Raw genomic sequence first — 25000 nt, forward strand, 5'->3', positions numbered from 1 at the left:
CTCGATATATCAGACTCATACCACAGCCATTATCAGAAGCCGAGCGAAAGGCTTTCCAGTAAATTCCTGAAGTTTCAGAAATTATAATCCCATCCAAAGCCGGCACAGAGAGCTCAGGAAAGTGACCTTTTACATTCAAGAAAAGACCAACACCTTGAATTCTGGCACTTGGATATAATTATGAAATGATACGTGTTCATTATTCATAGCTAATTAACAAACCAACCGACGGTGTGAGGAGAATTAAATGGAAAATGTGAACTTACCTCATATGAAGGTGAGGCCGATGATGCGGTCGCGACACGAACACAAGGCTTCCTGGCTGGCAACACACCGGAAATGTTAATCTGATCCTTGTTAGCCTTCTGGACATAACCCAACAGCTTAACGCTTCTGTAAAAGCAAATCGTGAATTTCACCTTGAGAAGTTTCTTGACCATTACTGAGTGCTATTTTTTCTAGGGTTGTTGCATAATCAACAGACATAAAAAGAATAAGTAAACTACACAATATTTTAAGCGTAATATCACTTTTAATCTGTATAATTAGTTAAAAGTTAAAAGTCCTCCTGTGCCTCTGTAGGCTCATAGGGCAGGCGCTGATCTCCTGTTGCTTAGGCCGACAGCCAGTGGAGGGACAGGTCCCACTGCCTATGACACGAGGCCAGTGTGTCGCTATGAGTGTCATATACAGAATGGTAGCACAATTTTGCTAATTTGGGACGCAGGGGCTTGGTATGGCCTTCACTTGGCTAGACTGGAATAAAACTGGCACAGCCACTGCAGTCAGTCCCATTTCATTAATGGAACAAATGAAAATGGCTATGTCGGTCGGTTGATTAAGATTAACATGGCCTTATGCCTCGCGGGCCCTCAACCAAAGGCAGTTCATAATTGTGGCAAGTTGTTTGTTAAAGGAAATAAGAGGCCAGATACGGCTCTCCGAGACGATTGGTTTAAACCCATGACTGGTTTTAGATGCTTTATAATATCAAATATAAGCACTGATGATAAGCAAACAGGCATTTTACATATAATATACCTTCACCTGAGTACCTCTAAGACCCCTAAGGTTTATTGAAAGCTCTGTAAGATTATCCCCTTGAAAAAATTTCATCAATTATGAATTTGTTCATTAAAATTCAATTCAAGACAGTGGGGGAAAGTTGAATAACTTAGGAATATGGTCTGTACACTTTTGTTGGTAAGTTTCCATATTAAGTTTTTGTAAAGGGGGAAATCCAATTACTTGAACACCAGAGATTCCTTAAACTACTTCGACGACGCAGCATGGGCGGAGAATAGCGGTTGTTTTCCTTAAATAAATAATAAGTGGCAAATGAATAAAAACAGTTCATTAATTATTGTGTTTTTATCGCGTAGGCGAATTTAAATATACAGGAGCTATTTGTTAGCTACTTGTTACTATTATTATTATTATTATTATTATTATTATTATTATTATTATTACAAGCCAGTAGTCAAGCAGAACGGTACAAGAGAAGCCTAACAGCTCATTAGGGAAAAAGAAAGAGAGAAATAAATAATTAACTGTAAAAAATAATACAGAAACTAAATCGGACGAAGAGGAAATAAACTTAAAGCTTGAAGGTCTGAATTTCAACGAGTCAACTACTGATTAGGGAAGTCATTTCACAATGTGGTCACAGCAGGAATCAAATACATAAAACGTATCGTATTGAACCTGATAGTTTGGGAAGACCTGAATGCAAAGGATAAACATAAGTATGAAAATGAATGACAGTGTCGGAGATCAACAGAAAGATCAAATAGGGAAAGAATATTCAAAACAAAGCAGAATAACAGGCTGAAAACATTTTCCCATGATAGGTCTCCAGAAATCTTGAAAACTCTTAGTTATGCCATTTTTTGCAAAGAAAAGGAAGATCAGATATTTTTCTCTAAGTGAATTTGCAATCGACGATGATACGCAGAATGTTAAATTTGTGTAGATAAAGAAACAGTCATGAAAAGAAATACGGGTTAGGCTGACTAGGGTTAATAAATGTCCTTGCCTCACTAACATTTGTACGTGAATTTTGTTAGTCTTTAATTTTTATTCACTATAATTTGTGCCTTACACTAATTGTACATAAGTCTCTGTTAAGGTATTCAGCAACCACAGGTCTATATTCAGGAGCTGATATCGAGGCAAAGTATCATCATCTACATAAGCAATATGATTGTTTTTAAAGCCAAACCTCAAATCGTCCGCAAATAATACAAAAAGTAATGGGTCAAGAACGCATTCCTGAGGAATACCCGAGATCACATGCACGCAGTCACTGTAATTCCCATCAACAAGTATCTATTGCAATCTATTAGTTTAAAAAAATTCAATACAAATATTAAGAAATGGCTCATCTAGTCCCATCTACCTAATTTTAAGAATAAGAGGCACACGGTTAACGCAGTCAGAAGTCAAGACCAGTCTTATGCACTTTTCCTAGTCAGAATCTCAGAATTTATGCTTGACACTGGAACTTGAAAAAAGAACAACGCAAGCAGCCTGGCCCTTGTGAAAACCAAACTGAAAACAAAGAAACAGATCATTGCTTTTGGCAGATGTATCCATGTGTTTTTCCAACAGAGGTTTAAAACTTTTAGAAAATACGGGTCTGGCAGAAACTTGGCGGCAGTCAAGATGGCACGAGTTATCACTATCACATTTTGCTACTGGAATGACATTGGCAATTTCATACGTATGCAAAAAAAAAACATCCTAGAGCTAACTTAATAAAAATAGCAGACTAACTTTGGACCTAAGTAATCAGCAGTTTCACAGGATATGAGACAAACAAAGGAAAAAATACCATTTGTGTCTGCATCTCCGAAAGCATCAAGGTTGAGTCAGAGCTTCTTTTTCACTGGACTGAAAAGCTAGACTAGTCAGTTTAGCTTCAGAAAAACAGGAATGAGGAGCACTGAGTTTCTTATTGCTCTCCTCACTGTCAAATATATATCAACCAGAAGGGGCTGCCTTGTCCTCTAGAAAGTAAGTGGCAGAGCTATCGTGTTCAAGCAAAGGGCGCACGGTTCAGTCAACACCAGACATGTAAATATGAGCCGAAGTTTCTTCTGACGCAATCGAGTTTTCTGTACAGCGTAAAATGCTGTACGAAATTCTCACCCACGGCCCATGAAACTCTCAGCTGGCTGTGGTGGTTGTTGCGGTGCCAGATGCAAGATCATGGCTAAATTTAACCTAAATAAAATAAAACCACTGAGGCTAGAATGCTGCAATTTGGTATGCTTGATGATTGAGGGTGGATGATCAACATTCAACCTACAGCCTTCTAGCCTTAGTAGTTTTTAAGATCTAAGGGCTGCAATTTGGTATGCTTGATGATTGAGGTGGATGATCAACATCCAATCTGCAGCCCTCTGGCCTCAGTAGTTTTTAAGCTCTAAGGGCGGACAGAAAAAGTGCGGACGGACAGACAATGCCATCTCAATAGTTTTCTTTCAAAGAAAATTAAAAAGTGCAGATTTAATAATAGCTCATCATTACGTTCCTGAGTTGTGCCAGGAAAAGTTTCTTTTATGGGAGCATGGTATTCAGATTAAACTGAGACACAAGCCCTTTGAGCCACAGCTCTTAGTTGGGTATGATCATTCTATGTAAAATCTGGTCTACTTCTTTTTCCAAAGAGTATAAACCTCACATTTCTCCATGCAAGCGAGTCCTAATGAGGCTCTACTTTCCAGCTGTCGTATCAGCGGTGATTTGAATAGTTTTTGCTTTTCCCCTCATTAATCGAAACCATCAGAATCATTAGGACAGTATACGATGTTCTTTCTGTCGGAAGATTTTGGGTAAACCTGGAAAAGAAAAAATGAGAACGAAAAGAGGGACATAGAATATTTTTGATAAAGGCAAAGGGAAAACGTTGCACTGAGGTCTAGCTTGCTTGATATCCATCAATTCTTCATCGTCTGTGTAGAACAGATGCAGCCAGGTCAAAGACACAGAATCCTTAATTTTCAGCATTTTACCTGAAGGATGGAGTGACTGGGATTTTATTCTTTATGATAAGTGTGTACGAAAATGGATGGACTACAGTTTGCAAACATAAAGTTATGGCAAAATCAGAGATAGATGTTGATAACTGAGATCTTGAGATTTGGAAATAGATGAATTATATATATATATATATATATATATATATATATATATATATATATATATATATATATATATATATATATATATATTATATATATATATATGTGTGTGTGAAATATTTTCTGTTAAAATGAACTCCATCAAATATAAGGAACCCATAAAATGTTGAAATGTAGAAAATAAAGGCTATATTTCAGAGACCAACTGTCTCTCTCATCAGAGAAATATTTGCCTGACGAGACAGTTGGTCTCTGGAGTAAAGCCTTTATTTCCTATTGTTCTGGTGTTTTTATGGGCTCCTTGTATTTGATATATATATATATATATATATATATATATATATATATATATATATATATATATATTCATATGTATGTATGTGTTATATATACACATATATATGCACGCACACACATTATATATACACATATATATATATATATATATATATATATATATATATATATATATATATATATATATATATAATAGATATAAGCAACGCAGTAACTCACATTATTTATTTTTCTTAAAATAAAATAAGAACCCTCTAGCTCCTGACTCTTTAACCTTTTTATATAAACAGCATCGGAAATGAATTAACTCTGCTTGATACCAGCCAGAAGTATAGGAAAAATTACAACATGAATTTCAATTGCTATTTCAATAAGAGCACTCGCAGAGTACTGGCATGGATATAGGCTAAGCCCTTCTCAGCATCTCAGCTGAGAACATCCTAAGCAAAAATTAAAATAAAAGATTAATTTTGATAAAAGCACAAAGGTAAGGAAAGCCCCCTATCGAAAAGAAAAAAATATCGATGTCATCTGCGACAAGAATCCTTTCATAAACAAAATGAAAGGCATATTAACTAAAATACCATATTCAAGGAATGTTGATATTAAAGCTTGTTATCACGCTGAAAGCAAATCATGTATTCAGAAGAATAAAAAATTGTATTGCATTTTATATTCTGTACAAAAAATAATCATCATAAATAATTCAATACATATATAATGTACGCAAGCCGTGCTTTACCGACCTCTTGCCTGGTTTTCCAATTAGCTTTGCCTGGTTTCTCTCCGGCTCAGATTTTTCGTTCCTAGTGCAATTCAGTTTTACATTACTGAGCCCACCAAATTCAACTAAATTCTCTTATAATGATCACATGCAGTACAACTGAATGTCGCGCATCTTTCATAACGGAGACATGTCAAGGGCAAGAAAAGTATTCATTTCACCAAAAAGAGGAATGCGTTTCATTTCTAATATCAACAATTCAAATATTTTCAGAATGAATCTGTCTGCGGGAGCTGTATTCATTAAAATTTCATTTGCGCGCAAAATGAATTAAGATAAAAATTTCAGTAGTATTTAAAACATTGGATAAACAACTTTCATGGCTGATTCTTGTTTTTATTCTGCACTGCTTTTCATATTCCATCATGCAAATACCGCCACATATATGAAAGGATCTATTTTTATGCATGTCAATAACGTTTAGCTTTACGAATATATGAAGAAAATAAATGACTTCTGTTACTCAGGGAATAAACTAACACATTTTATTTTGTTTCCGTCGTCTCTTGACTAGAAGAAATTTGCTTAATATGAATAATACCCAGCTCATTGTCCTACTCAAGGGACAATGCAAGTGACATATTTATTTCCCTGGTCACTCGTTGCTTGGTCCGGAAAATGGAATTAATTGAAACGAGTATTAAGGCTATGTAAAAAACCATTTATTTCACTTTCCGAAAAATTTAAGGAACCGATCTTCAGCGTATGTTATGTTTTAGTTATGAAAGTTAAATGTAATCATAAACATAACCAATGAATACAGAAAAATATATTTTATTCACGTAATATTTTGCAAAATATAATACACACACATCTTTATGTATGTATATGATAGAAATAATCAGCACACAATCACGTAAGGAAGAGATATAAAATTCTGACTCGCATCGAGATCGAGCCCATGAGGTACTTAGGTTAAAACTTCTTTCATGACTTGTGTGATTCAGATGGTAGCGCCCTTGCCTTTCATTTGACAGTCCTGGGTTCGATCCTGATGTATCAGAAACTTATTTATATATATATATATATATATATATATATATATATATATATATATATATATATATATATATATATATATCAACATCATTACTGCAGGCTGAACACATAGACATACCAGGAAAAATTTCCAACAGAAAACTCCGCCCAAAACAATGTTTGCAAGGTATTTTCGAGCCTTTCGCAAAATCTGTTTTAGAAATGTTTCCAATAGTTTGCAATCCTGCACAAACGTTTGCAAGCAGGATTTACTGTCCGGATCTCCGTAGTGCTTACTTGCTCTACTACTGCTATTTTATATTTCTATTCACATAAATATTCAGCGCTGGTTACCATCCATGATGGGGAATAAGATTTTTTTTTTTTACAGATAAAAACTGCCAAGAAATTCTTTACAAACTGCTCATAAACAGTTGCAAACAGTCTGCAAATACTGTTTGTGAAAAGGTTGTTGTCCCGTGCAGAGTGTCCTTGAGAATAAGATAAAGAGCTTGACCCAGAAAAGTTATCCTCGCGGATAGATGACCGCGATATTTATCGTCAGAAGGATTATATAACTCATAAGAAAGAAAAAACCCGAGTGGAGACACGTGTGTTGATTTACGGTTCTAAAAATAACCCTAAACTCTGAGGCGTGTGCAAAGTTGTAAAATGCAATATTTACGAAAATAGTTTAAAAGATATGTCACTTTTTTGGCGAGCGCTCAAACTCTTGGCCACGAAAGGATTTTAAATTGAGACAAACATTTCTTCATGGGCATAAAAATAAGCGATCTTTTTCAATATTTCTTGGAATGATTGAAAATAATTTATATCTGAAGATTGACTCCGTCAGATATGTTATATTCAGAGCTAGTGGTATGAAGAGCGATCATTACCAAAAGGAAGATCAGAATATAAATTCTGAGCTACTGCCGTTCCTGAAGGCATATTCTTCAGGTTACGCATACCACGCTGTATAGCTGAGGCTGCAAAACTAAGAAAATAAAGTTGTTTTTACAAGTAACTAGAAACTGCATTTGTAATTTCTTTTTTGCAAAAATCAGATCAGATTTCATTTGAATGTCGTTTTCATAATGGCATTATTGCCCAGACATGAGAACTACACGATGACGTTTGCAGTAAGATTTTTATTCCTCATATCAAGTGTAACTGTCAATCGTTTCACAGATATTTCTTCCATTACCGAATTAACCTTGATTTGCTCATCTTGTATAGTATACATGGACCTTAATTTCTAGGTCAAAGGTCAAGTCGTGGATAATAAAGAGGGCAGGATAACTTACGGAGTGAAGCGAAGGAAAAGAAATAGTCATCAGTAAGAATCACCAAGCAAATACCTTAACCAACGATGATACGAGCCAATGGAAGTCAATCAAGCGAAGATGAACAGAGTAAGCTTATTAAAATACGAGGCAACCGTTATCAAAATTTAACCAGAGTATTTAAAACAGAAGTATTAAGTAATCGTCATGAGAAGATCTGATAAAATATCAAACGAGTATTAAGGCTATGTAAACAACACCATTCGCCAACGGTTTAGTAGAAAAATATGAAAAAGAGAACCAACCAACTATACTCAGCCCTTGCATCGTAGAAAACAACATAAACAAAGATAGTAAATACGTCAATTGATAATTGTTCCAAAGGCAGCGCTTGCTACACACAAAGAAATAATAATATGCATTATCACCACTGCCTCAAACGCTGTCATAACAATAATATTCTGAGTTTGTTTTTATTAGGAAATTCAAGCCTGCTCGTAATTGTTTCATATTGCCACATCAGGACCAAATGTAATATTCTATCCGCTGTTGATTCAAAGTGTACCTTTCTTTTTAATTCAGAGGAAAAAGATATGCTGATATTCTAATAAGTGCTTTGCTTGCCAAGAAATTAACTACGAATAATTTATATTTTTCATCCCGCTGCCAGTCTTAATCATTATCCCCCCCACGTGAATTTGTAAAGCTGTAACCCTAATTAACAGATTCTTCAAAATCTCGGTAAATCTGGAATACCTGTGTAGAAATACATTAGCAAGAGACGTAACAAACGCAGTGGAAAACGACTAATTGGCGATTAGGAGTTGTTAATGATTTGCGCTTCTCTCTCACACGTCGCTGGTTCGATCCCACGGGACGGTGGGGACTTATTATCAACTTAAAAATTCCCCTTCGGTAACATATATGAAAAAATATATTATTTTCCGAGGTAGAGTGAATTGATATTAAAGGACGTTTGTAGCTTTCTGATTGTATATGAATCACGGTGATGTGATAAATAGTCATAATATGGCTACATGCGACAAACGCACTACACGGTCAACATGGCAGAGGTGGGTGGATATCGTCTCAAACGCAAAACACCTGAGTTCGACGGGTGAGTTGACGGAGATGTTATTCACTTATACCTCTCTTGTGGCCGATTTCGTTAGTGCGTCACTGTAGTCCTGATTCGTCCGTCGCTGGTTCGATCCCACGGGACGGTGGACTTATTATCAACTTAAAAATTCCCCTTCGGTAACATATATGAAAATATATTATTTCCGGAGGTAGGAATTGATATTAAAGACGTTTGTAGCTTTCTGATTGTATATGAATCACGGTGATGATAAATAGTCATATATATATATATATATATATATATATATATATATATATATATATATATATATATATATATATATATATATATATATATATATATATATATACATACACACACACCTGCAAGAGTGTGAATAGCTGCAGTGCAATTAGATTTAAATTTACCCCTGCACGAAGCTAATTTCAGGTGTCTTAATTGGAATGCTTCCTTTTCGTAAACACTCAGTGATCGAACGTGGAAAAAAACGCTTCCAGTTTTTTTGAATCCAAATATTCCGCATAAGAAACGGTGATATATAAATACGTATGTGCTTTGTATATCGCGTATCATTCAATCACGAAGAGGGTAGCCGAAGAAGTATCATTTAATTGTATCTAATTATTTTGAAAAAATATACACTAAATAATAATTAATATACCAGTTAACGAAGTTGACGAACTATTTTTAAGCATCACTGTATAATTCATGATTGCTTATTGAAGTATATACTAAAAGTTTTATCTCCGAATGTATACAAGATGCATATAATTTTACTGTAAGGCAGAAAATGATTAAGTCAGCTACTGATTGATGCCCATAACTAAATAATACCAACCGAAGGTAGCTTTTTTATCAATACATATTTACTATATTGCCATTTTATTTTTTGTGTGTTTTTTTGGGCTTGACTAATGAGGATTTTATTACCTGCGACTTAACAAAAACGCTAATGGAAAAATATTTTTTCCAGCATCGTTACTGAAAGAGCAAGAGAGACTCGCATTACCATATTTTTCGTCACAATATGTTTTGCGGAAGAGACACACTTCATGAAAGGCCTCTATTACCAAACGGGAATAATTGACTCTATTCTGAATCAAGTTTAGAGAGGTAATTGGCCTTTTGCATCCTGTACGGTAATTAAAACACTGGGCCCGTATCTCTTGTTACAACGGAATTCGTCTGGTAAATTAATGATATCCGGGTTCATGGGTGAAACTTAATATGTGCAGGCTGTTTTTGCTGTATCTCTTGGGAAAAGTCTCTTCATAAATACTTTAATTTATTTTGTAACATATCCTGCCATTTCTTTTCGCATGTTTACGTCTGCAATTAAATGAGTTATAATTGTGTAGAGGAATCCATATGTATATATCTCCAAATTCACGAACATATTTTTTAGAAACGTCCACTGATGGAGTTAATGGAAAATCCGCCAGGATCCATATCCTGTCATTTATTACGTCTGTAAAGAAATGAGTTATAAATGTCTAGAGAGATCCACATATTTCTCCAATTTCACAAATGAATGTTGAAGAAACATCCACTGATGGAGTTAATGGAAAATCTGTCAGGATTCATCTAATCTGGGGGCTATTTAGAGGAGAAAAAAGAATGTAAGTGATCCCATCATGTTACGTTCACCCTGAAGAGGTGTGAAAACACGGGAGTGCAAGGTCAAATTTCTTATTTTATTACTTCCTCCAGCTCAACGACAACTTGTTACATCGTAAGTTCAAACGATTGATTGTAGATACGATAATGTTGTGACAAGACAGACTGAATAGTATACACAATAAGCTTAGTGAGGGAATCAGACTTACAACCAAATCTAAAAAGACAGAATGAAAGATGAAAGCGATTCAGAAAATCATTTAGGAAAAGATAAGAATAGACTTTTAGATAGTTTTAGATGTCAATATGATGAAAGGGCTCTCGTAAAAACTGACAGTATTATTTGCTTTTTCGAAAGCTATTATATAAATTGATATGGTGATGCTAATGGTGATGAAATTCATCAAGATGAATTGCTTGAAATGTGAATGGAAGAATTTGATAAAGCAGATTACTCTGCCGAAGGACACAGAGGATGAAGATAAAGTGGCAGCCACTTAATTTTCGAGTGATGGAATGTCTCCTGGAAAGGCTCAATGGACTGACGGCATTTACTATAACGCTAATTACAAAAAAAAGTGATATTTTGGTATTTGTAAGGATTTTTTTTCACGGAATATGAATAAAAATTATCGTATTCATGGTTAAACTTTAATTCACACGAAAATGTTTCAATTATACATAATAAAAGCTTTAAAAATAAAAAAAATAAAGGTGGGAAAATAAATTCATGAAGATATGACAGTTTTTAACCAAAACTATAAACTTTGACAATCGACAGCGGACCCACTTGATGGCTCAATTGAAATGCATGTTGTGGCGGGGCTGGGGGCTAGGGGGAGGTGTTCAAGAGCTGTATTGCAAATATTTGATATAGTCCCTCATAATTCCACATTTCATACCTTATGCAACATCATCTGCACAGAAACGATTCTGATAAATTTCAGTTTTACACATACCTATGAGAAATCTTCTAATCCATTCAACGAATAAAATATACAGCAGGATGACGATGCAATGTATTATTTAATAACAACTATAATTCAATTTTGCTCACATCCTCATCTTCCTGCCTTCATAATCAAAAGAGAACATCGTACGGAAGGACGCGAATAATGACGACAGAGTTTTTGACCGACAAGGTTCAATCAATGTTCATTCCTCCAATTTCATCGCTGAATTAACAAGGCACTTGCATCTTTTCCATTCCTACTGAATAGTTCAGAACAAAACGTATCCGCGCCCAATGACGCGTAACATTAATTTGATAACATTGCAAAACTTTCTCCTCCTGTTATTCGACTTCGTATGATTGGGACGGGATATTCTAATGAATCTGGAGCCCAGAAGAGGAATCTGATATTATCAAGAAATATTTGGTAAATCGGATATCGAGAATACATCGTTCTGATATACGATGCCCAGAGCTCTCTATACGCAATCATTTGGTTAAGTGCATAGGCTGGAAAAGGCCAGTTATCGTTTCTGACCAGGATAGGAATGGGATGTTTAATTTTTATTAAACAACCGGGACGAAATGAAACAGGCCGGTTCTGGGCGTCATAAAATCATATTGTGTGGAATATGATTGGCATTTCTGTTTTCCTTTTATCAATTGAATAACGCTGTAGATAAAAACATTATGATTTTGATCTTTTAGAGGTGGGACGGTCATCTGTTATTTAACCTTTCATGGATATATACTTTGTAAAGATGACATCTGTATAAATAATGTTTAATCTGTTTTCAAGGCAAATTGTCAATGAAAATGTTAGAAATAAATATATGACGTTAATAGGAAAAGGAAGGATGATAAGGCTAGCAATGCAAAATCTGAATACGTATAGTTGCGATCTCACGGCACTTTTAAAGGATGAAGCAACACCAACAGTTACATTCTCACTAAAACATTCCTGATAAAGCTTGGTTATTATGGTTTCTATAGCAGAATGGATGTTGGTTTTTCGTTGTAAATACCGCTATTCTTCATTTTTCTTTAATTTCTTTATTAGTATTTGTTCACTGTTAAGAGTTGTTTGAAACAGGATTATAACTCTGTATCGCTCTTCAGGCAGCTTCTCTTCATAGATATCTGAACTTTAAAATGAATTTCTGTTACTCATCTCACTCTAATTTTGCCTAGGCTCTCGAGTACAGCTTTCGTGGAAGTTCTTCAAGTTTTAATGGTTTCAACATATTGAAACTGTTGTTTTTAAACTCAAGGACGAATCATCAATCGCTATTTTCCTTCCTCTGGAGGGAACTCGTTGTAGTATAACTTATGAAAAGGAAATAATGCCAGAAAAGTACCAACAGACGAAACAGATGGTAAAAATGAAGGCACACAAGCACGAACTAACCAAAACGCACCACGAGCCAGATAACCGGAAGATTTTTTGGAAATTTGAGAAGAGACTCCTTTACCATAAAAAATAAACCCATTAAATATCTTTTTTTTAAATAAAGAAACAGTAATTAATGTCCACGAAAACAAGGTTGTTCAGCTGGACATGGCAAGGGTACCCGCAAATAATTCTCGCTGCATTCATAATAATTTCCACCTTCTATTTCGCTCTGCTTAATTTCTCCACCAATTAGGACGAGCAACTGAAGTCATTTATAACTGTCCGGTGAGTTTCACTTAATGAGGGGGACGGTCGTTAATCTAAGTTTCCACCAGATGCGAAAATCGTGGCTTTAATCCTTTGGCCCTGGGTAGCGTTGTATATCTACTACGTGAGAATAATACAAATCTCTTTTGCAGGAGTAACGTCGACGAAGGTTCTGTTTTTATGCGGTTGTTTCGCGTGCTGATATTTAAACCCAAAACCGCATAGCTTGAGTAGATTATACAAGTTTGCGCGTACCGTGGAAAAAGTTAAGTATACCTTAGTTTAACCAGACCACTGCGCTGATTAACAGCTCTCCTAGGGCTGGCCCAAAGGATTAGATTTATTTTACGTGGCTAAGATCTCCATAACAAGTAAACAAGCTGTATGAAGGAAAATACAGCTATCCAATTAAAGCAACGAACTTAGCAAGGAATGTTATTACATACCACAGGGCTTAAAGGACAGCTTATCCTAAAGTCACAACGGAATATAATATATTACAATCCACTTTTCCGGTCTTATGACCAAGAAGTCCACTTTCCTCATACCTTCTCTAAGTATCATTACACATTTCCCCTTTCTCAGGGAAGCAGAGTAGGGGCATTATGTAGATAAAGCTAGATTCGATGCATTCTTCCATGGATTAGGTCAAAGAACTTATGTATAATAAATTAAGGAACGAAGGTATTTCTCGGGAAGATCTAAGAAAGGGCGTCATTGCTCCGTTTGCTATACAGTGAAAACACAGAAGAGGGTATCAAAAGGGAGATTTGTGATAATAATACGTGCTTTTCAACGCACAGTTTACGACCATATGTAGGTGATTAATCGATTGAAGACAGGTGAAGTTGAGAACAATGGTTATGAAACTGTTTATATATGTGTATATATATACATACATACGTACACACATATATATATATACGTGTGTGTGTGTCTGTATGTATATATACATATTTATGTATATATAAGATGACAACATATATATATATAATATATATATACATATATATATATATATATATATATATATATATATATATATATATATATATATATATATATGTGTGTGTGTGTGTGTTAGAATAAGAACTTTCCAAATGCAGATCAGAACATGAGGAAAGGGAGATGGAAGTGGGTTGGATATGTCTCGTGGCACCATCTTGGAAAGTGGGTACTGTACTGGACTCCTCTGGGTACGAGGAAAGTTGGAATCCCCACACCTACTTGAAGGAGAACCATGAGATGGAAGGCTAGAGATGTATAGTGAACTGGGGAAGATAAAGCAAAGGAAAGGTATAAGTGGTAGAATTTCACAGAGGCTCATCCTTTCGCTAGCACTGGTGGTGATGACTTTGTGTGTATATATATATATATATATATATATATATATATATATATATATATATATATATATATATATATATATATAGTGTATGTGTATATATCTGACTGCATGAAAGTTTTGACACAAAACCATCTGTGACTGTTTCATGATTCAAATATGAAGCTAATATTGTAACTTTTAAAATCGATTTCACTTTACCAATTGGCCCTCTTTATGTCCGTTACCAACATCTCAGTTTCCAGTTAACACGAGCATTGTCTGAAAGAGCCGCTTCCAATATTCATATAACTTGACATTCCAGGCTGTGTACATGATGTTTCATGCAGCTAACATCGCGTTGGGTAAATGATAACTTCAACCATATCCAGTACCTAATCATATTACATGGACACGAGGAAAAAGAAACAGTGGAGTGCTAGATCATTCGCCCTTACTCTAAAGCATTCTTAAGCAAACTACATACAACAGAAAAATTATTACAGAGAGGACTCGGTTTTAGAAAAAGAAAACAAAATGAAATGGGTATAAACCATTAAGGTCATACAAATCTCATTAATTTTCCGGCTAATCTTCTGGTAGGGAACAGCTTTCCTGGTTTAATCTAAGTACTGAATTAAATGTGGATAGACTCAGGAGATTGACAATAATTACTTATAATATCTAAGTATATTTTTTAAAATCTCCTTCGAACATCTTGTGCAGAATGGGTCAAGAGCATACAGGCCTGGAATTTGATTAATATAATGTTCATTTGCTAACTTTTTAAATTCCGAATTTATTGTATATAGAAAAGCAACGAACCATTTTACAATGAACATAATTATTAAGGACGTCATACTAATACCAAAATATATTTATTCTCTTCAACTTTCCAGCAAGCTTTACGTGTTGTCAGTCTTGAATTCATAAAAAAACGACCTACAGGATATTAGAAACGCAGGCAAGGAATCGAGTTATGTGGCTCATAATTTTGATACTTGCTGCAATAAATCTGAGAAGACATTTTGTAACGCAAATGACATGAAGAAAGCATTACTCCGGGGAATCTTTTACCTTATCTATCCGGCTTAGATCTCATGAAATCAATGCAGAAAATATTCATTACGTATTTAATCTTCTCATATAACAACAATTAAAAAAACATTCTTATAAGAAACTGTGGTCAGCAGAATATCATAATAATGATTACTTTATGTAAAACAGAAACATCTGTCCACTAATTGCCAGAATTTTAGGGGGGTCAATTTTCATGCACCGTGTGATTCATTGTAAACAAGAATATTAAGCGAGCTTAGCGGCTCTTAATTGGTTTCTTGCTGCTGATTACCAGCTTGTTGTCCAGTATAGTTACTCAGGTTGTCGCGATCCCATAACACCAGAACTACAATGATCGTTAGGGAATATTAGAGTATAACTCATATTCTCAAATGAATTGAAATTTAGACTGAAATGATACACGCATAAATGTATACTCGTACGAATTTGGCTGTTCTGTTTGTGATGTACTTCATCGACGTGTAACTTTATGCGTGTGCATGCAGTCTGGAAAGTGGAATTATATGTGCTAGTCACAAAAACATAGACAGATCTATTGTTTTGGCCACATTCTTCTTTAACTTTTTTTTTATTTTGCGTTATTTTCTTCAATGACTAATGCACTGGTTACATTAAATACACGCATAAAGTTTTTTGAAGAAGTATCAAACTACAATGAGGTACATTTATGGTGTTGTTCCTGAAGGAAGTTTAAATTTCGTGCGAGCCCTTCGTCAGAAAGAGGACAATGTAACTTGAAAGGGTGCATATTATTACAAAGAGCAATATTTACAAAGCCTCTCTTTACCAGACTAAGGAGTTTCTGCCTGGGCATCAGATGTCCTTTCCTAACGTAAGAGGCTTATGGCATTAAAAAACATAAAAAAAATCAACAAAGGTCACTAAAGGTGAAGACGCAGAGCAGTCTCGAGGATCTATTCCCCCTTCCTGTCTTCCATGAATGCTTCTGGGATATGGACAAGAATTCATCGCCTATATTTTTCTTATGGAGTGTGATTTTTAATTTAGTATTACTTCCTACTACAGGACAATGTCTATTCTCCCTGTGCTTTCCAAAGTTGCGGAAAAACTTATTTTTAAGCCACTATACAAGCATGTGGAATCTAAAAGATTGTTTGCTGATAGTCACTATGCATATCGAGAGCAGTTAGGTACCTGCGATGCTCTTCTGATTTGACATGCCATTTACAAGTGAACCCTGATGAGAGTTTTGAGTGAAAAGAAATTCAAATAGATTTTAGTGCTGCTTTCTATTAAGTAAATTACAAGAAACTTATTTATAAGCCTCAGAATCTTGGAGGGATATGTTTTAGGTTTACTTCAAGCTTTCCTCACAAATAGGCAGCAACGAGTCGCTATTGATGAGACGTTTAGCGAACCAAGACCTACTGTGTCTGGAGTTCCACAGCGCAGTGTTCTTGGTCCACTGTTATCTTAAGCGTATACAAGTGATATGGTTGTTGGTCTGGAAAACAAGATCGTTCAGTATGCCGATGATGCAACATTTGTGGGTGTCGTCAAGTCTCCACGTACGAGAAATGAAGCTGCCCTTGGTCTCAATCGGAACATGGAGCGGATTAGTGAATGGTGTAGTCGGTGGGGTATGAGGCTAACCTCCAGTAAACGAAAACACTGTTGATTAGCAGGTCTCATGCAGATTTTCCCCGCCAGCTTCCCCTTCAGACGGATGGAACTCTGCTGAATGAGTCTGAAGCTTTAACTATTCTAGTTGTAACTTTTAACTCACATCTTACTTTTGAGAAACATCTAATGAAAATGTCAGTAAATGCCGTACGAAAGTTAGGTACTGTACAAAAGTCCTCATATATTTATAATAGTGATAAGATCAATGCAACTTGTTTTAGGTCATTTGTCTTTCCTTCACTAGAATACTGTTCTCCGGTGTGGATGTCTGTTTCTGCCAGAGATTTATCTCTTTTAGATAGAGTGGCTGGTGGTAGCAGGTTTCTGTTTCCTAATATATTAGCAGTTATGACTCCGGACCATCGACGGATGGTCTCTTGTCTGTCAATTTTTCATAAGTTGTACTGTAACAGATCTCTTTCACATTCTCAATTGATCCCTGGTCCCCTTTTCCTGCCGAGAGCAACCAGATTTACTGAACAGCGGCACCAGTATGTAGTAAATATGCCTCGCTGTATAACTTCTCAGTTCCAGAGGTCCTTTATTCCTCACGCCGTTGGACTGTGGAACGGTCATCCTGAGAATGTCGTGCAATTGGAACTTCAAAACTTCAAGTGAAGATGCAATGCATTACTACCCTAATACTATTCTCCTTGCATTTCAGTACTTATTTATCTATTTATTAATCTATTAAATTATTTTTCTTTTTTAATAAGTGAGATGTCTTCTTTCTTGTATTTCTATTTACCTCCTCTTACTTCTTCCTAATGAACACCATATTCTTTGGAAGCTTGAATTTCAAGGCAATGTCCCCTGTGAGATTGTTCCATTTGAACAGGGTTCATCTTCTGAATAATAATAATAATAAGAACAGAGAGAGGCCTCTTCTCCACGAGGGTCTACACGAAACACACGAACCTGGGCATGTGTATGAACAGGAGCGAGTGCCCTGAGGTATAAGCGCTCCACCATCAGCCGCCTACGTCAGGAGGGCCCTCTCACACTGCTCCTCCTGGAACGACACCCACGGAGAAATGGAACGTAGCCCAAACCCTCGTCGACAATGGACACCCAAACCCGGGATATAGAAGAATCTATCAAGGCGAACATCGATAGATGGTACCGTCAGGAACCTCGCCCCGATGCCCTGAACGCATAGAGCTCTTCTGCAAAGGGCAATTTCATCATAAATATAAAGAAGACGAACGCGCCCTCAAAAACATCATCAAGAATAATGTCAGCCCTGTTGACTCAAACAGAAACATACATCTGGTCATCTATTACAAGAGCAGAAAGACGAGCAGCCTGGTTATGCGCAACAACCCAGCCCCCTCAGCAGGACCCTTGAAGAAGACCAACGTGGTATACCGGTACTCATGCCCCGTCCGAGGATGCCTCGGTTCCACATCGGTATGACCACCATGCGTTTCTCCAAAAGGTTTTGCCACGCCCAAGAGGGGGGCTATCTTTAATCATGCCAGGACCGTCCATAACCAGAGGGATAGCAAGAAAAGACATAATCACGAACATCGAAGTGATTGACCAAATTACCGACCACCGCCGCCCTACGCCTCTTGGAAGCATTGCACATTGGGAAGGAGAAAACCAACACTCAACATTACGCAAGAAACCTTTCCTCCTCCCACGGCAGCCAGGAGACATGCACCGAGCGATCCCCATAGCGTACGAGCAAATCAAAATTCGGCATCCGAGGATCGAAATTCTTCTCTTCATCCTCAGCACTACAACGCCGCTCGCACGCAAGACGAAACAGAACTTGATGGGGAAGGCTCCCGCCCGAGGGTACATGCCCCGGGCAGCCAATCATAATTCAGCACCGATCATGACCTCCCTATAAATACCAACCCGAGCACATCGTTTCTTCAGACCTCCCGCAACCACGTCCAGAGGATGACCAACGAGCTGGTCGAAACATGTCGACGGTACCTACAATAGAACCTGAACCCAGACGAACGATTTCTGATTGAATATTGTAATAAAAGACTTCCAATATTCCACTGTCCTTTTCAACATGAATATCGGCCAGTTACTGACTAACATCGTTGAGCCTGAAAAAGCGAATCATAAGGGAGGATAGAAAAAGACACTATATAAGATAAATCTGCATAATACAGCCATCCTTTTTAATAAGACCTGTTTAAAAGAGGGTCTACTCCCTTCAAATAATAATAATACTAATAATAATAATAATAATACTTTGAATTGTTCAGGTGAAATTACACCCTAAAAGCGATCACCTACGAGCTACAAAGCTGTCTTTACCTCTTGAGGTAAAACACCAGCAGTCATCTTTACACACTGTCTACTTTTGTCTACATGATTGATAATAATTTCCCCTCCCATTAACGTTGATATAAAAAAATAGTACATAATACAGTAGAAACATGGCTCTTTAATTCATCACTTCTAAAACTCACAAATATTTACATTATATTGCCATTTCCAAAAAAAACAGTCTCACAAGTATTTTCTTCAAGAAAGATTTCGTTTTTCTGTAAATCACAACACTCTGCCTTGCAACACAGGTATCAACAAATCGCAGCGAGAAATAATCCTTGCTTTTCGCATTCACAGAGTATTAACATCTGCACTATGGTAAAGTGATATGTTGTTAAATATTAAATTACCATAAGACCTTCATTCCGTTCGCTACGGAAGACTGTCAGTTGAAAACGAACTTTTCTTAGAAACCTTTTCAAACAATTGTGAATTCATTTAGTCCAAAAATGTAAAAGAACACCTCTCTAAGTCCTTTTGTTGTAGAAGAACACCTATCTCTAAGTCCTCTTGTTTGTTCATTAGAGCTTTTCATTGACTGCCTTGGGTATTCTTACCCCTGGGTTGAGAGCAGCAGCTACTCTATAAACTGTTTATGGTTGCAACCGATATTCAACTTCTCCAGGACGAATATTTGGACAACCGGACGTTTCCTTAATTGGCAATATGTTCTTTCTTTTATTGTCTTCTCTCAGAGGTGGAAATTCAGAGCTCAGAGGCTGTGGCAGCGGTCTGTGTCAACACTGGCTTTTACAGCCTCCTCGTGTATAAACAAGGACACCAGCAAACACATTGGATGACCAATAAAAAAGGGAATAAAAAGACAAAAGTCAATATATATATTTGCTAGACAAGGCACCATCATCATTTCTTTGTACAATGGGATAAGTTATCACGGACACATACTCGTATATCATACTCTATATTTCATCTTTTTATCATCATCCTGTTAGGCTTATGATGTTCCGTAAAAAACCTGTTCTCTTAGGATTCAAATCTATTACTGTCAGCGAAACTATAAAAAAAAAATTAACGTACAATTCAGAAAACAGTTTTGTACTACTTTATTTACTGTTAATTGATGAATACTTAAAAAATATAAAACAATACAAACAAATGAAAAGACATTTGAACATAAAATTATGTGCAAGATGTGATATCATTAAAAAAAAAAACTAGTAATGATAAGCCACAGTTTTGTGTCTCATGAAAGTGGGATTAAGTTAGAAACAGCTCAGTGCTAAACTTATCAGATTTCCTTAATAAAACCTTTACTGTAGCTATGAGATAAGATTGCTTGTAACAATTATCTTGGTATTATCTTAAATGACAATAGTAACTGGATCTGAAGTACATGAACACGAATGTGTATTATTGTTTTTACGTGTTATGAATTATATAAAAAAATTACTAAAAATAATTATTTATATATACATACATACATACAAGTAGCATTCTCTTTAATCTGCATAAACCTAACACATTTTACGCTCAGACTGAGATAAGACTAAGCCGCAAAATGTACAGCCAGTTTAGTAGATCAGTCAATCACCATATCAGGGATTAAATATATAAAATAATGTTATATTTCTTACTATCATTTTCAACTGCAGCAAAGATGTTAATTTTTACTATACCTATTAACAATATATATATACATACATATATATATATATATATATATATATATATATATATATATATATATATATATAGTATATAGTATATATACATATATGTATATACTATATACTATATATATATATATATATATATATATACACACAAATACAGTATATATATATATATATATATATATATATATATATATATATATATGTATGTATATATATATTGTTAATAGGTATAAGTAAAAATTTAACATCTTTAGCTGCAGTTGAAAAAATGATGAAGTAAAGAATGTAACGTTGTATTTATATATTTGTCCCTGACATGGTGATTGGACTGATCTACTTTAAACTGGCTGTACATTTTATGGCTTAGTCTTATCTCAGTCTGAGCGTCAGATGTGTTAGGTTTATGCAGACTAAAGAGAATATCCAATAATGTGCTTTAGATGTACATGGTTTTACCTATCTTACTGAAGACTGAATTTACTGATGGAGCATTCAGGGTGATATATATATATATATACAGTATATATATATATGTATATATATATTTATATATATATATGTATATATATATATATATATATATATATATATATATATATATATATATATATATATATATATATTTTGTTTCTCCTGGTCTGCCTAAAAGACATATCGTTTCCCAGTTATACTCTTGCACCTCCATTATATATATATATATATATATATATATATATATATATATATATATATATATATATATATATATATATATATATTATATATATATATATATATATATATATATATATATATATATATATATATATATGTATATGTGTGTGTGTGTGTGTGTGTGTGCGTGTGTGTGTCTTTTTACTGAATACAACAGTATAATACGAATATAAAAAGGCCCATAAAACACTGTATCAACGTTTCAACCAGAAGGAAGTGCCTGAAATATAGGGTTGAAACGATCGTTGCAAAGTCTTTTTTATGGGCTCTTTTTATCTCCATATATATATACTGTATATATATATATATATATATATATATATATATATATATATATATATATATATATATATATATATATATATATATATATCAATATATATAATAATGTGTGTGTGTGTGTGTGTGTGTGTAAGTATAAAGGAAGGTCAAAGCTTAGTCCTTTCAAGATAATTAAGATCGTTCACCCACTACTGGAAGGGCGGAAAGGAGGAGGAGAAACCATAGTTAAGGGTACGGTGCTGACCGCGATGATTCTGTGGATACGCAGTTGCATGTCTCGTTCCTCTGCAGGAGGAAGGACTAGTCTTTGATCTGTTGCTTCAGTGGTCGGTAGTTGAAATTTCCAATGAGTAGGGCATCGTTTAATATATATAAATTTACATATGTATATATATACATACATACATATATATATATCCAATGTATTTGTATACCTATATATATGTATATATATATATATTATATATATAAAATATAAATATATATATATATATATATATATATATATATATATATAGATATAGTGAAGTGGATGAAGAGGATAATTTAGGAAACGTCATGCCTTTTTCCAGCCCAGGACCGGAGAACACGAAGGATAACAGAATAAGTCAACAAATTTAGTGATCTCTCATTCTCTGATTTCTGGATGACATTTTTCGATAAATCCGTCATATACCTGAACATTTAGTGGATTACGTGTAGCATGTAAATGGACTGAATTGCCGGATGTAATCCCCCTCTGTGAGAGTGAGTAAATCCTTGCCGATGAAGCGATCAAAAATGATTTCTCATAAATTCAGCTGTCAGATGGAATGTCATCCATAAAAGTAAACAAGTAAAAAATGCGCCGAAGTTTCTTCGGCTCAATCGAGTTTTCTGTACATCGTATAATCAAGGCCACCGAAAAGAGAACTATCTTTCGGTGGTCTCGGTATTTGATTGATTGATTAATTGAGAGTTATCTGGCGTCACAACTAATGTGGTCTCGGTATAATGCTGTATGGGCGATTAATTGAGAGTTATCTGGCGTCACAACTAATGTGGTCTCGGTATAATGCTGTATGGGCCGCGGCCCATAAAACTTTAACCACGGCCCGGGGGTGGTCTGTCCCATATCGTTGTCAGACACACGATTATGGCTAACTTTAACCTTAAATAAAATAAAAAAGAAATACTGAGGCTAGAGGGCTGCAATTCGGTGTGTTTGATGATTGGAGGGTGGATGATCAACATACCAATTTGCAGCCCTCTAGCCTCAGTAGTTTTTAAAATCTGAGGGCGGACAGAAAAAGTGCGGACGGACAGACAAAGCCGGCACAATAGTTTTCTTTTACAGAAAACTAAAATTTTGAAAGTTTTATATTCTGTCCTACATCATATAATTCCATTGTCTTAAAAACAATAAATATGTCATAACTTATAGTGGAAATGATGTGGCAGTAATCGAATTGATTTCTCTTCATCAACGGTGTTTTACTTGTTGACATTTAAAAGAACGTCTTTGATCAACTCCTTCTTATAGTAAACACACGAGAGATCATATAAACAAGTCGTAATTTAAGTATTATTTCAACATTCCCATTATCTCTGAACTTTCTCATCAGCCAATCAAACGAGCGGTTCTGGATAAAAGGATCAAATCCTCTGATCATCAAACATAAAACTTTATGACTTTATATTTAGAATCTCTCCAGCGGGCGAGGCCACCTGTGCCATGAAAAGCAAACGAAATGCAATTTGCATGAGATTTTTATGAGGAAATATTAGATTTTATTGCACCGCTGTGCGAAGTAATCGACAGGAAAGAGGAATTCCGTGTTATTTTTAAAAGCTAGGGGACTTCTATTCTTAGCAAGGGCATCCGCAGACCTCAAACGACGCTCACCAGGGCTGGACAATCTAAAACAAGCACCCTCTCACATATTTCTTTCATTTATAGGTCCCTTTTCAAGATATGGATTTCTCTCAGAATTAAAGACTAGACCTCTAATCCAGCTAACAAACAAATAAAGAAACAAAAAGAGCCAAAAAAGCATTATCTACTTTGCGGATGCCACTGCCTTGTCAAGAAAGCAGTAACATTCATATCGAATAATGTCGTCTTGAAAATATAGACACAGAAAGGTTATTAATATACAAAAGAGATATTTAAAGTTATCTACCGTCCCTGCAGACACAGAAACACTAACGGACAGAATCTAGTTTTTCAGTCACATTAGACGATACATTTCTAAGTGCTTAATTAAGAAATCCACTTGAGTAACTAGATAAAGCACTATTTATGCAAAGAGAATCATGAAGGAAGGGAACGATGCGGGGTTCGCTGATAAATAAAATTTGATCCAAGAATATACAGAATTATAAACACAGAAAGATTTGACGCAGCATTACTCCCGCGTGCAATCAACAGAAACAATTGAAATTTTGTATTTGGGCCATGGTCGTCATACATTGTGTAAATACCACAATAAAAAGATTGGTAGAGCTTTAAGATACGGGCATTTGAAAGTCCATCATAAAACCTATTAAAAATTGAAATTACAGAGAAATTTCCTTACTAATGGGAAAGCCCATTACCGCCTCATTACTGAATGCAACAGAAACACTTAAAGTCATTTCCACTCTGAACAATTTAAAATCGTTTGGGGGATAGAAGTGGAATTTACGAAACGGAATAATGACCCTTCATGCACTAAGGCCTTCTGGGTATCAATGGCTCTGTTATGGAATTTATTATTCTCAAAAGAAAACATTAATTACATTTGATTTTCGAAATACTCAAAACATGCATTTCAAAGAACAGTACACACACACACACACACACACACACATATATATAAATATATATATATATATATATATATATATATATATATATATACATACAGTATATATATATTTATATATTACATATATGTGTGTATATAGTATATATATTTATATATTATATATATAACATATATATATATAATATATATATATATATATATATATATATATATATATATATATATATATATATATATATATATATATATAGAGAGAGAGAGAGAGAGAGAGAGAGAGAGAGAGAGAGAGAGAGAGAGAGAGAGAGAGAGAGAGAGAGAGAAACTTCACGTTTTAAAATTTTATTTCTTGCCACTAACCTGCCTTTTGCCAAAGGGACATCTTTGTCTGGTTTGTTGCAATGCCGCTCTCGG

General features: G+C 35.1%; 1 long non-coding RNA gene across 4 annotated transcripts in view; it reads right to left on the minus strand.

The window, feature by feature from the left end:
• The window catches only part of LOC136833318 (uncharacterized), a 436806-nt gene that overhangs the window by 292203 nt on the left and 119603 nt on the right, over positions 1–25000 (minus strand). For 3 of the 4 annotated variants that reach the window (XR_010851420.1, XR_010851418.1, XR_010851419.1), the window contains 2 exons: positions 24947–25000; positions 267–393 (listed from right to left, as the gene is read on the minus strand). The exon at positions 24947–25000 is cut by the window's right edge and continues 183 nt beyond it. This is a non-coding gene — a long non-coding RNA (uncharacterized lncRNA). The remainder of the gene's footprint in view (positions 1–266; positions 394–24946) is intronic. The other variant, XR_010851421.1, reaches the window with a different exon arrangement.

Source organism: Macrobrachium rosenbergii, chromosome 51 (genome assembly GCF_040412425.1).
Source record: "Macrobrachium rosenbergii isolate ZJJX-2024 chromosome 51, ASM4041242v1, whole genome shotgun sequence".
NCBI lineage: Eukaryota > Metazoa > Arthropoda > Malacostraca > Decapoda > Palaemonidae > Macrobrachium > Macrobrachium rosenbergii.